This window comes from Amblyomma maculatum, chromosome 7 (assembly GCF_055883805.1).
Source record: "Amblyomma maculatum isolate TAMU_Amacu chromosome 7, ASM5588380v1, whole genome shotgun sequence".
Taxonomy (NCBI): Eukaryota; Metazoa; Arthropoda; class Arachnida; order Ixodida; family Ixodidae; genus Amblyomma; species Amblyomma maculatum.
This window is the reverse complement of record NC_139350.1, coordinates 36,545,231-36,559,470: the sequence shown is the minus strand read 5'-3', so window position 1 is coordinate 36,559,470 and position 14,240 is coordinate 36,545,231. Positions and strand designations below refer to the sequence as shown.

Here is a 14,240-nt window from a genome sequence, read left to right as displayed (position 1 = left end):
CAGCCCCAAAATGAAAGAACACGAAATAGATGCTGCAGCGGCATGTCGTCAGTGTACTATACACGTGAACAGTCTTTATATAAAAAACATTGTCGCTCAGCGGACGCTCGGAAGCATATATGACATACATTGCGGCATGTTAGCTACTTTTGCCCATTTCAATCCGAATTTTTTCCAAGCCTGCACAAAAATGCAAAAAAAAAAAAAATCAGCAGTGATCACATTGAAGCTTCTTCAAGGCTAACATTACAGCAACTCCTCTGCAACAGCAAAACCGTCTTTCAGCGCTAGATGCAAAACCATCCATATATAGCATCGAAGATGGAAATAATTTCATAAAAATGTAATGCGAGTTGCATAATGCTTGCATGATATAAAGTATTAGCATAACAGTCAAAGTAGACTCTAAGGTTGAGTTTTTAATATTATAATTTATATATTAGGAAATGTGTTGTATTTAAACATTATTTTAAAATGCTGTTTTAAAGAGTGAGTGCGTTTCCTTTGCGCATGAACGGCTTTAGCAGAGGCACAGCAGTGGGGCGGTGGCGACCCCACCGAGGTGCGGCGGGAGGTCAAAACAGACCCCACTAGGTGAGGCCGTAAGAGAAGAGAAGCGCGCTCTCCCTCGAGACCGGCCGTGGTACAGCACACTGAATGGTGTGTCATCTTCTGTACCACATATAGTTACAGTTCATTGGTGAAGAAAATACAGAATGCTGGTAGTGCCCCTATTTTCCCTGATGGCTAAGGAGCCGATACTGTATTTGCTAACCTGCTAAGTGATATACTGAGCATGCAAGCTTACAGCTTCTGTGCATCCAGGTAGCAGCAGAAATGGCTCACCTACTGAAGCACGCACTGAATAAGCAGCATATAGAAAGTCGAGCTCAGATTCCAGCTTTATTGGAATCATCGGCAACTGAGATTTTCCTGCGATGTCCTTGCCGGCTGGCCTCAATGAAGAAGCGCCGCAGATGTTGGCGGCATGACTGAATTTGTACTTCATCAGGCACATCTGTTTTCGGGTGTTTTGCTATGTACTGCATCAGACAATCTGAAAAAAAGAAAACACGTATCTTTTCAATTCTCCTTCATCAGCCCATGCCATACACAAATAGATCTTGCATATGGCTATGCAAGTGGTAGTACACAAAAATAGCAAAATGAAACATGGCAGTTCCATTTTGACACATCCCTGTAGCACTGTGCATGTTAGAACAGTGGTTTTCAGCCATTGGACCCCTTGAGATGGGGGGGAGACGCTTCGGTAGCAGGTCACACAAATTTGAGTCAAGGCTATAACTTAGCCTCTAAAAGGCATGCACTTGATAAGCCACACCATGGCCTGCAGAGGAGATGGGGGAGAGGCAACATGCTGGCACCGGTGTGCATGCTGCTGAAAGAATTTGGCTCCTCGCAGCACTGCGCAGCTCGCTTGGTAGATGCTTTGCATAGATGCCCAGCCAGCAGTGCAGCCCAAGTTTCGAATTTCAAAGATGCCGGCGTCAACGAACCTGGTAAACTGTAAACACTCTCTCGCTTTCTACCTCTCGAACAAGCTCTCAATCTCTGTAGTCCTGAGTTTATTTCGCTTTGAGAAACTGCATTTTGCTTTCAACCTCCATGCTTAACATTTTAACCCACTGCAAAAAATTATTGATGACCTAGGCAGGAGAAACAGAAAGGTAGGTCTAAAGATCAACACGCAGGAGACAGAAGTAATGTTTAACAGCCTCGGGAAGGAATAGCAGTTTACCAATAGGTAGCGAAGTACTAAAAGTAGCAAGAATATATATACTTAGGACAGGCAGTAACAACAGATCTAGACAACGAAAGGAAAATAACGAAAAATATGATGGGATAGGGTAGATTTGGCAAGTACTCGCAGATAATGACTAGAGCTGAACCAGGATAATTCGAATTATGGTTCTATCAAACTCGTGGAATATCCCCTTGAAAACTCCATGCAAAAGTATAGGGAAGCTGCGTCGTACATCGAACTCCAATTTCACTGGTCCTTCCCCAAAGACTATCGCACCACCCGCGGCATTTTGATGCGCGAAGTTTTTCGAGCCACGCGCGGAAGGAATGAGAGAGAACAGTTTGACGACGGCTGATCTAGAGCAGCGCCGCGGCCTTTCCCCAAAGACGCGCGCCTTCAGCCCACCGCCGTGAAGTGTCACTCATGCGGTTAGCACTTTATATTTATATCTGGGCCATAGCAGCCGCTTCTTGATGGATGGAAAAAGCAAGGTGCCCCTGTGCTGTCCGATATCAGTGCACATTAAAGAGCCCCAGGTGGTCGAAATTTCCTGAACCCGCCACTATGGTGTCTCTCATAGCCTTAGCCACTTTGGGACACTAAACCTAAAGAGCCAAACCAAACTTACATCTCGTGATATAACAGGTAGAAAATGCAGTGAACCATATTTTTTGCATAAGTATGTTTAATTGCTTAACTATTGTATTGGTCATAACTGATGGCCAAAGGGTTGCTGAAATATAGTCACAAAACAGTTCACTTCTGCCTCTTTATTTGGTATTGTTCATTTCAAACATGCATTCCATGTTTGTTTTAATTCAACAGAACTTTCTATGTGCTTTTGTATACCATAGCTGAACAGTTTGCACACATGGGCAAGGCAGCCAGCAGACATTAGGTGCCGCCCCTTGGTCAATAAGGTGTGGCATTACAACTGAGGCTGCTTCAGACCAAGTGGATCACCACCACTAGTCACATTAGACTATTGCAGCAGACACTCAAAATTATGCAAAGTTAAGGCTGGTGCACAGCCTACAAAATTCCATATCATGCACTAGGCAGAAGCTGATGTTCAAAAATGCTGCATAGGGTCAAAAGAAGGTGTACATTAACTTAGCCTGACAGTGGTGCAGCACTCTATGTCAGAAACATCTTCACCTCAATCCACAATTTATTGTTGCTTGACAGAGTGAACATCTTTTTTTATAGTATATGGCTGCGCAAGCTAAAGTAAGTAGGCCGGTTGGTTTATAAAAGAGCTGTGAAGAAGGGTCTAGGGCAAGTTGGAGTTTGCAAGCTGAGCCAATATTTTGACAAGAGAACTTCTCATCTGGGCAGTTCAATCATTACTGCAGGGTTTAAATGCACCTTTGCTTCTGTACAAAAGCCAGGTAGGGTAGAGGGAGGGCTAAAAAGAACTCTGAAAATCAAGTACCACCAGAATGTCATCCTTCTGAAGACCACCAACGAATTCACTGCGCAAAAGGTAGCAGCAGTTACCTCGTTATTCATTCAAGCCAAAACTCATATCATCCAATCTTGCATGATGGCCCCCGTGAATTCGTACCGGGACGTAATTCACGAAACTGGAAAAGGTCTTTCGGAAACCGAACATTTATAAACTCTTCAACCGCGCCATGCGACGATCCTTTCCACTTGAATGATGAGAAAGACCAAGTCAGTGCTAATAACGTTTGAAGGCACCCATGTACCTTGACAAATTCTGTTCTGCCATGTCTTGTACAGATGCAAGCTTGAAGCAGGGCTAGGAGTGAAAGAATATTTTCTTGGGTATCAATTTCTATGAGCCTGCAACCTGTGACAAGGTGACCTAAAATGAAAATAAAGAGTGGCAGCAGCAGGATAAGCTACAAGATAACCACCTGAAGCAGGTTGGATTATGACACCTGTTTCTTGAAAGGGTACAGACAGGCATCGTAAAGAGATCTAACAAGATATATGGCCACAGGGGAATACTGAGCTTTCCAGAAGAGGACAATAGAAAAAAAAAAGCAAATCAGAGTAGACTACACCTGCCTAGCGAGACATTATCTGAAGAAAAGGATTCAAGTGGAGCCAAAGCAGTGGTGACAAGGAAACGTGTTTAGAAAAACACTTGCAGCTTTGCTGTTGTCTGAAGAAGGGGGGGGGGGGGGGGGGGGGGGGTAGTGGATTTTACACATGCTGAGAATAAACTGTACAATTAATGCTTTATGGGAGTGTTGTCCCTACTAGCTATAGTGCAGAGGGAATGTATGTAAGGAATTCTAATTTTCCTTTCGGGATATTTGCACTACAGTAATCCCTCGTTATAACGATATCATTTTATTCGAAATATCTTTCGGTCCCGACCCAAACGCATTTATTTTAAGCCGCATTACTCGAAGTGCACGAAGAGCTTGACCCGCTTACAGCGAAATGGCGAGCGGAGGCATCGCCGAGCGGCAGCGATGCTTTTGCGCATACAGGCGCAACAGCATGAGGCAACAAACCCTGGAGATGTGTCATGCAATGGCAATGCCAGTGCGGCAGCGATGCTTTTGCGCATACAGGCGCAACAGCATGAGGCAACAAACCCTGGAGATGTGTCATGCAATGGCAATGCCAGTGCCTGTCGTTGCTGGTGGCGCACACCGCACGGAACGATGGTACTCTGGACTGCGCTACTACACTGCGATGCCGACTTCCATTGCAAGCAGTGACTTTCTCTTTCTCCTTTCGAAAATTAACAATATCTAGCCACACTATCTTTTTGTTTCTTTTACTACCCTACCAAGCATTTACTGAATTGTCTCAATGCACTCATATGCACGCATCAGACGAAGGGAGCATCTGCAGGTCCTTCGCTCAAACCGGACTACGAAAACAACCTCCCCTCCCCCCCCCCAAAAAAAAGTCAGAAGTTGAGTGCCCCTTAAACCTGCTTTAAATGTTGAGTCATTATCTACCTTGAATTATACCTTTTTCTGCTACTGCCACTTTTTATTTTCGTTTTCAGGTCACAGGGTTCACCGGTTCCAGGCTCATAAATTCATACCCCGAGGAAACATTCTTTCACTCCTTACCCTGCTTCTTTCTTCTCCCTCCCTAGCTTTCGTTCTTCTGAGGCAAAAGTGCATTTAAACCCTGCTAGTTATGATGGTGCTACCCAGACAAGGACAAGTCCCCTTGTCACAACACTGGCTCAGCTTGCGAATTGAGGCTTCCCCTCTACCCTTCTTCAGTGCTGTTTCATACTCTGAAGCCATCTTTCTCAAATTCAGCCTTGCTTGGTTCATGGGGTTTAAAGCACCAAAGTGGCTCACGCTAAGATGATCTAAGTACTAAGTACATATCCTAAAATACTGAAAATATATTCAGTATAATAGAATTTCTACTGGGAAAGTTCACTTACTTTTGAATATGTCGACTAAAATGGCATGGTGTGCTCCATGGTAGTTGAGTCTGCAATGTAGCAACAGGCTTCCGCAGTTAGGCTTTGGACAGCAGCTCTATCACGCATCCAAGGTGTTCCAGCAATTTCCAGGACCAAATCGGTGTTGAGTGGCACAAGCAGCCCAGCCATAACCACACCTGCAGTTATAAAGGTGGCTCTCAGGCACATTGAAAGAATGATACAGAAAACTTAATAGCTTGAAAATGCCATGCACAGTGGGTTCATAATGTAGCAGCTTATCTATAGGCATAGCTAATAATGTGCACTTACAATGCATAGAGGAAGAACCCGAGATTATTCTGACAGAACAGTGCAGTAACCACAATAATAACACATCCTTTCTTTATGGCCATTCCATGTTGAATGCATCTGGATGCTTGATCCTCTCAATGTTTTTTTTATAATTTGCAGCATTTACTACAGTCAAAAGCCATTTCCCTATCTAGGGGTTAAAGATCCTATCATGTGATAGACTTTTGAATTTTTCTGACTACTGTACGACTGTATTCATGAAAAACTCAGTGGCTATGCAGTGAAGGCTACACAAGAAAGGGAAAGAAATAGGCTTTTGCCCCCATACTGTCGGGACAGCAAAAACCCCACACCATCCTTTCAACCTCCCCTCATCACCCCTCCCCTGAACAACCCACTGTCAGTGGCATGGACACAAAGGCTGGACTCATTCCCTTTCTTGTGTAGCCTTCGCTGTCAAACACAAGAAAGTTGTCAGGGAGTTAAGTGTCCAAAAAATAATAAAAACCTTTAAAATTTCTGAAAAAAAAAAAATGAATATGAGCTGTACTTCTATATTATGCATGAAGAACTTGTCACTACAAAATCATTCACTATCGATTTAGTTCTTTTTCTTTTCAGTTCAAGGTGTCATCTTTAAGCTTTTAAAAACAGCTCGAAATATCTGAGTATTATGAAATCTTTAGCCAGAACATTTACTACTCCAGGATGATCTAGATCTGAGCTAGTTGTTTCATGTCAAAGTTGAGGCTATAGCCTAACAGAAAAAGACACAAGGGATACGAAAGTACATGAGGCTGACTAACAACTAATCTTTGTTCAAGGATGCAGAAGAATATGAAAGCAAAAGGAAGAGGGTAAAGAAGTGAAGGGCGTTAACACGAAAAATGCACTCAGTTGTCACAATGAAATAAATGAAGTCAATGCCGCAGGATAAGAGCAGAATATCAAGAAGAAAATGTATGAACATGGGTGCTGTAAAAGGCCAACCTGGAAGAGATTAAATCTAAAACCAATGCGTGAAGAAATGTGGCTAAACACAAGCGACGACAACAAAAAAAAGGGGGGGGGGGGAGGTTGGGGCGGCTAGAAGCACAAACAAGAAAACCAACTTAGTCAAACACTAGGGCACTAAAAACTTGTAGGACTGTCCAAGACGTTTCTGCTCTTCTTCAGTAGGTGCCACAGAGGCCATGCTAATAGTCATTAATTGCCACTGCTTACAGCACGTTTTGAGTTACCTGGGTGCTCTTCCTAGCCAAGCAGGTCAGCTCGTGCACCAGTGGGCAGATCCTGTGGGCTTGCAATGGTTGCAGTGCTGAGATGTATGCCCCCCTAAGCGTTTTAATGTGCTCAAAGGTTAATAATATTGAAAAGGTGCCTAGGTGCGATATGCGTGGTTGTGAAGTGGTGTTGGCTTCAGGTTTCCCATCTAGTGTGGTAAAGTGTACGTAAAACAGATTGGTAGGTGCTATAATGAACGAGCAAAGAAGCACGCAAGGTATTCCAACAATGCTTCTCGGGAGGGGGGCATTTGTCTCAACACTGCAAGCATTGGGAGCCCACAACAAGAATGTGCAGTGAATGCAGGCAGCGCTGGAAGCGGTGGCAATTGATGACTACGGGGATCTTCATCAGCACTGTCTTGTGGCACTCGTCAAAACGAAGAAATACCTCGGACAGTTGTACAAGTTTTTAGCACCCTAGTGCTTGACTAAGTTGGCTCTCATTGGTGTCTCCAGCCATCACCGTTCCACCCACCCTTTTGTTATCGCGGTGCTGGTGTTTCAGCCGCGTTTCCTCACATTGGTTTTAGCTTTTAATCTCACGCACGTCATTTTTTTGTGTTAATAATGCCCCAAATTCCCTCTCCCTTTCACGTTTATATTCGTCTGCGCCCTGGAATAAGGATGAGTTGTTGGTCAACCTTGTGTCTTGTTGCCTTCCATGTGAGTGTGTTTTTCTGTTAGGCTATAGTTTCACCTTTGATATGTACTATTCGGGAAGAGACTATTTCCCCTCAGTTTCAATAAATAACTTACATGAAAAACACCAAACGTGCAAGCATTCTATAGTGTACTGAGTAGTCAGATGAAAATTACACACTAAGAAAATTACATGCGCACACAGAAAACAAGAAGTTTGCTTAGCAATTTGACATGATGTGTGACTGCTCATGCACATTTCAGGTTTAGAATCAAAGCTCATGAAGTCATGAACCTGAGAATAAAGAAGTTTGGCCTCAAAAAGCTGAACTGTAGCCAGCATATGTATTTGTCATTCAACTTTATAAACATCATGAATCCACATTCGCTCCTCCTTTCCTAAACTTTGTTTCAAGCAGGAAAAAAAAAGGGAGCACGAGCAAAATGCAGTTGCAGCGTTACAGCCTTGTCAAGAGTGCACTCCCTCAGAAAGTCGAAAACAACTTGTATCAAACTGCACTCCAGCTGTCGTCAGCCACCACAAATATGCTGAGGCCTTGTCTCAGCTCCAGTGGCCAACACTTTGCAATGCCTGCGTCAGTTTAGGGCACGCTGTTGAGCATTCGGGTTAAGCATGCTGATGGCCCTAACAAAAGTAACATGAGTATGTCTATATTAATCCAGTAAACATACATGATGCAATTGAGGCTCACAATAACACACCTGTACAAATAACAATGACCCAGCAAAACAGCACTGTCAGGTCAGCTGGCACTGTACCATGTTACAGACTGGAGTAGCGATGTGCCCAGAAATGAAAGTAGCATCCATGCAGTGCAGACCTTGAATGGCTGGAAAGTGCAGCTTCCAGCATGAACCAAGCCTGCAGTCTTTGTTACACAAAGGTCCAGCTATGAAGCTTGGGAGACGGACTCCATCAGATGCCAAGTTTTAACACCTGCATGAAGATGTATGGTAAAATTGGTGCATTTTTTTGCCTTTATGTCAGATGAAATAAAACTAAACAAGGCAATAGCTGCACCTAAAGGTATATTTCATATGGCAATAAAGTTTTTCTAGTCCTGCAGCAATATCAGTATGGCAGAGAGACAACGTGCTGGGTCGATAAAGAATATTAACCTCAAGCAAGATAGTTAAAAGCATTAGTACTGGCTCCCTACAAGGAAATTCAAATTTCACATTCACACAGAGGTTATTACAAGACATTTTCAGGCTGCTGCGTGGCGTACTACTAATGTGCCGCATGGCCTTAAACTTGTTTCCCCGCATTAAACTCTGAACTGTGAATTTTTTCTTTTGTATCCCTGTATGTGCCAGAGCACCGAACGAAGGTTGAGAGGAAGCCTCAATTTGCAAGACGAGCCACAGTTCTATAAAGAGGACTTGTCTTCATTTGGGCAGCTAGACGAAGACAAATCCACTTGTCGAAACGTTGGCTTGGGTTAAGATCTGAGGCTCCCCTTCTACCCCTGTTCAGTGATCTTTTAAACTGTGCAGCCACCCTGTATGTGCCAGGCATTTGTCGAGACCTTACCGCAGTTGCTTAAGTAGTTTTCTACGCTCTAAACGCCACTTTCTTGAGATTAGCAAAATCTAATAGTTTGTTAAATGGAACCAGCACACTACACTAATGTTAGTTTGGCACAGTCTTAAAATAAATTAATCTCCAAAGGTGAACGCATAATTAAATTTTGTGCTATTTGGTTCAGGCCTTTGTCATAATCCTTTTTCTCACCTACCGTTATTTTCTACGTATAATGCCTCGTGTAAACCTGCCCATAGCCCAGAATTCCATGTTTCAGTGTTTGCAAATAAATATATACGTAGTGTAGCAACAAATCATTACCACGAGAATGCACCCGTCAGTTTATAGTACCCAGCCACGTGCCAATGCTAAGGTGCATACTATGAATGAAATTACTACGATTATTAGGATAATTTTTCCAATTATAAACATACGAATTCTGAAATATGTTAGCAGTAAATAAAACACAAAGTTCTGGTAACCGCGGTTACCAAGTGCCAGCTGGTGCCAGCTGCAGTTGTATTGAAAACCTACTGCTTCCATAAAATCATTGCGGAGGTAGCCGACTCACCATTCTTTCAAAATAAAGAAAATGAGTTCACGTCCTGACAAAATATTTCGTCCTCACCTTATATCGAGTCGAATTTAGCACGCTGCGTCTCAGTACGAGCCCTCACAAGCCGCCGAGTTGTACGCGCTTGGGGTTTATATGTGGCTATCGTCAACGCGGTGTTCAGAATCGTTCACTGGGGGTCTCTCAAGAAGCGCGAAGCAACAACTCATGTTCCTGCATAAATAGATACGCGCTGTAAACTAGCTGTGGCCCTCTCCGTTTTTATTCTTCATACGCTGTCAAAATCAATCCCTGCTCATTCAATGTAGCCCACAACGGTCGCTCGAGAAATTGCACGTGCATTTTACTCCGCGACGCGCGATCCAAAGTCTGTAATTTCCACATTTGTACAATGCGCTGTGTCAGATTCGCTTTTTCATTTTTACGTCCAGTACCCTAGAGCCCAGCAAGAATGGAATGCGAGCGGAAAATCAAACCAACGGGCAAAATACTCACCGGCTTTGCTAGTGATGACAGCACCGCGCTCGTCCTTACGTCGTTACTTTGCTCCGAAGACGCTGGACGTGCGCCCGGGAAAAGTGGCCATCTTCAGATTCAACCGTACAAGTACATCATACAAGCATACAAGCTTACGAGCAGTGTATTAGCAAACAGCAAAGCTGCGTACACAGAGAGTATCGCGGCTGCCGCGGCCGTTGCGTCCACCTACGTCGCAAGCCCATTTTTCGACCACATTTTTCGTGACCGGTTCGCCAAGTGGCCGTTAAGATCTTTTTTTATTTATTAACTTCTCCAATGGCTTACTATTTATAATATTACGCCTTTTTAACACTACTCAATATTTTAGCATTATTTAAAAGCTAATGGGTTCAAAATTAGAAACAATTACTATTTCTCACTCTGTTTCCATTATTTTAGTATATGGTATGCAGCGCTAACCGACAGCGGTAAAATTATGAACTAAACTACAAGCTACAGACGGCGCGCTTTGAGAGGGATAATCTTGTTACGGTGGGTTTGGCAATCCCCGGTCAGCTGATTTTTTATCGCACCCGTATAATATGTGTAAACGTTTGTGATACTCTGAGTGCAACGTTGCAAGTGACAACTGAAGCAACCTGCCTTGCCGTCGGAACACCAAGAAGCTTCATGGCGTGTGACAAGCTGTGTACGTGCGCGTGTGCATGTCGTGTCAAATTAGGCTATGGTCGTGTACGATCAGCCTCAAGCATGCCACGCGAGAAGCATCTGTGTTTGTAGATAATCCGTGTTTCAGCGCGCGAGCGCACGTTTCGTACGATCGGCCACAAGCGTGCCATTCATTAATAAGCCGATGCGAGGAACCCCCGTGTTTGTAAATAAATAAGCCGTGTTTCTACGTGCCTGTGTGCGTGTCGTGTACGATGGGCCAAGTGCGTCACTCATCCATAAAACGAAGCGAAAAACGCCTGTGTTTGTAGATTGGCACGCAGCAATTGTATGTGAGGAGGGCACAGTGAAGCGGAAACAGCCATTTCGAAGCTTTCCTCGAGTGGCTGTCTCGTCTGGAAGAAAGTGCATGAAGCTGTGTTCGGAATTTGGGCTTGGAGCGGCGAAGATCGCACCTACTGTTTAGAAAAAAATTTAAAAAAAATCCATTGGTACGTTTGAAATTTTGTATTCGCTGCCGGGAGGTAGTGTACGTAATTATTTATAGCTACATATCTTATTGAAGTAGAATTCACGGAAGTGGTTACTTGAAGGCGGAAAAAAAAAAAAAAAGTTCAGCATCAAAACGATTCCTTTGTAGCTTCATTGGTTTGTAATGTTCGTGTATTCAACTCTGTCCCCAGGGCAACAGTAGCAAGTGTGCATGGTGGGCAATGAAGATCAAAACTGCTGACCGTTTAGGCCACACTTGTGTGGGTCCAAGTTGGAAATTGAGCCTTAAGTGCTTACTAAAATCTGAAACATTGTGAAAGCTGTTTTGCATGGTTGCAATCATACTTGACAAGTCTGGCAATCCACTACCTGCCTGCTTGCAGCTTTGGGGAAAAAAAAAAAAAAAACCTGCAGTGCATCGTGAGAGTATCATTGGAAAACTAATTTATGCCAAACAACTGACAGCTGCTAATAGTATTAACCACTTGTAGTTACCCAAGCTTACCGATTTCACGATGTTTGCAAAAGTGGAGCTATCCATTAACTTGCGATGCAGGATGAATAAGCAAGCACTTGGTTATGAATGCAAGAAGAAATTTCGAAACTGTTGTGTACCATTAGTTCATTCATTGATCTTATGCTTTCTTACACAATTCCCACTTGCACTGTTTCTCCTATTCCTTGAAGTTCAGTTTAGAAAAAAATTGTCATCTTGTTACTGCAAGTATGTCATTAGGTTGGCTTGACCTTCATAATAACACATTAATGTCTGCTTTTAAATTACCTCGTAATTCTGCTATGCCTCTAGGGTGTTGAAATCACAAATCTGTGCCCCCAACTTGAAATATGGCCTGATCAAACTCAATCATTTCACATGTAGGTTGACCCTTTTCTTTGCTTCACAGTCACTATATAATTATTATTATTACTATATTATTAGGACGCTATATTATTTGCATAGTCGTGCTGTTCTCACTACCGAGGCAAGAGCAGAAATTCTACTTCATAGAAGTGAACTGTGGGGCTGCAATTATGCTAACCTTAATGTAAAGGATAGGACAACAAAAATATAATGAACACAGGTTGCCAAGCTCACCTTTGTTTTTTAACCTCCTTTGCTCTATATGATTACTATGGTCAGTGATGTGCGCAGTATAAAGTGAAAGTTTGTACAATTCCCAGATACAAGGCATAATTGCAGGGTTTCAAACAGAAATGAGAGTTCCTCTTTGCTACGCTTAGCTCTCTCTGTATTCAGAAAATAACTTGACTGCATTGTTTGTTGTCTTTTCGACAGAGGCACTATTGATTGCAATTCAAGTTATCCAGCGAGATTGTTTGATTAGCTTTTAGGCACATATTTTAATTCAGCATATGGCTGCATTCTCACTCTTATTCTGTTTAGATTATAGATGAGAACGAGTCGGTGGCGGAGGGCTATATGGGTGCTGTAATGCTTTCAACAAACGTCGAGTACAACCGCATGCATCTGCCTTTTGTCCTGTGCCTTATCTTGGTACGGTGAAATGCAGGAAATGTAATTCACCACAAGTTATAAAGCACTATTAGTTATTTCTGATGGAATTCTTGAGACGGTATTTTCTCGATAGTTGGTCATCATCTTGTGAAGCAAAAAAAAAAAAAAAAAAACAGGCCATAGCACAATTTTTGAGCTTGGCTGTGCTCACTTTGTCTTTGTGTTCTTTTCTGTGTCCTGTTTTTTATCTCTGCTTCTTATGATGGTGCATAGTTATTTCATTATACTTAGAATTATCGCATTTTTTAATATATTTATTGACCTGATGTTGATGTGCTAATTGTCATTTTTTGCAAAAAGCACTTGGGTTCTATGTAGTTTAGAGGGCTTAGGTAATGCATTACAGATTTGTTGAATCAATATTTTAATGTTCAGTTGCAGCCATGATGAAACCTTTAATCCAAACAGCCAGAACACATCTGGCTGATTGTTAGTATAATGCATAGCACATATGACATCGATGTATATGAAAGCTTTACAAGTGTGAAAGTATTTCAGGTTCCTCCTTTCCAAGTTGCATTTTGCCTTCATGGTTAGTCTTTTTCTTGTAGACATTTTATTCTTTCAGTAACTCTCAGAGAGCTGACAGTAGTCGTAAAACATCACTGAAGGAACAGAAATGAGTTCTGCTATTTCCTTAAATTGACATCATTTCATTAGGTAATGTCAGTGGAGCTCTGGAATGAAGACCCCACTCATAGGCTGAAGCAACTCCTTGTGTTTTTCCACCTCCTCCTTAGAGCTGCGTTTATTTTTGATGTTCAGGAAACTGTGACATGGTCGCTTATCATACTTGTTCTGATAACATTGCTTAGGACACTTATATATGGGTAAGCAAAGATGTTCCAGCAATAAAATTTTGTATGGGATGAGTTCTTCAGTACCTCCAAGAATTTCTTTGGCATGATTTTCATTAGTGTAGTGGCCATGATGCATCCACTTTTCACCAGTCATACTTAATCAGACAGTTTTGAGTTAGCTTCACAAACAGTACTTTCTATTTGTTTTGTATCTGTCAAGTGTTAAATTGCAGACAAAGCAAAATTAGATGCGTGCATCTCTCACTTTTCAAAATTATTGAACAACTTGTATAATTATAAACTGGCGAAAACTATAAGTGCCCCAAGGATAAATTGCTGTGGTAAGCTTCTCACCATGAGCATCAGCATTTATTGTAGTCTGAATAGTATAAGATTGAAAACGCATTTGTTTTCGCAACGCAATGCAATGCAAAACGCAATGCTGTTACTGTTTACATACTCAGCATATGGCTTGGTGGATTTTTTTGCTTTCATATTCCATATGCCAACCATTATTTATCTTTGGGATATTACACTGGGCGTTAGGAAGTTTCTTGGGACAGGCTTATTTCCTTAATTTTTCTTTTATCAGCTCATATGGCACATGCATCAGCAATCTCGTTGCAGCTAGTCCCAAAATGAATCCTATGGCTGCAAAAGATGTGGCTGTTGCATCATTTAAAATGTCCCTATAGAAACTGTTACAGGGTTTTGCTGGAATGTAGTGCTCAAATTAAGTGCACTCTCAGAGAGCCTCTGTATGA

The 14,240-nt window shown here is 42.4% G+C and overlaps 2 long non-coding RNA genes across 2 annotated transcripts; both read right to left on the bottom strand.

Annotated features, from left to right (window-relative positions):
* Window positions 1-884: 884 nt before the first annotated feature.
* LOC146182993 (uncharacterized) lies at window positions 885-5,208 on the bottom strand. The gene is made up of 2 exons (XR_014708703.1): window positions 5,160-5,208; window positions 885-1,057 (listed from the first exon to the last, which is right to left on the bottom strand). It is a non-coding gene; the product is annotated as an uncharacterized LOC146182993 (long non-coding RNA).
* Window positions 5,209-5,250: 42 nt separating this feature from the next.
* LOC146182992 (uncharacterized) lies at window positions 5,251-10,267 on the bottom strand. Its single transcript, XR_014708702.1, has 3 exons — window positions 9,994-10,267; window positions 8,102-8,336; window positions 5,251-5,338 (listed from the first exon to the last, which is right to left on the bottom strand). It is a non-coding gene; the product is annotated as an uncharacterized LOC146182992 (long non-coding RNA).
* Window positions 10,268-14,240: the final 3,973 nt, after the last annotated feature.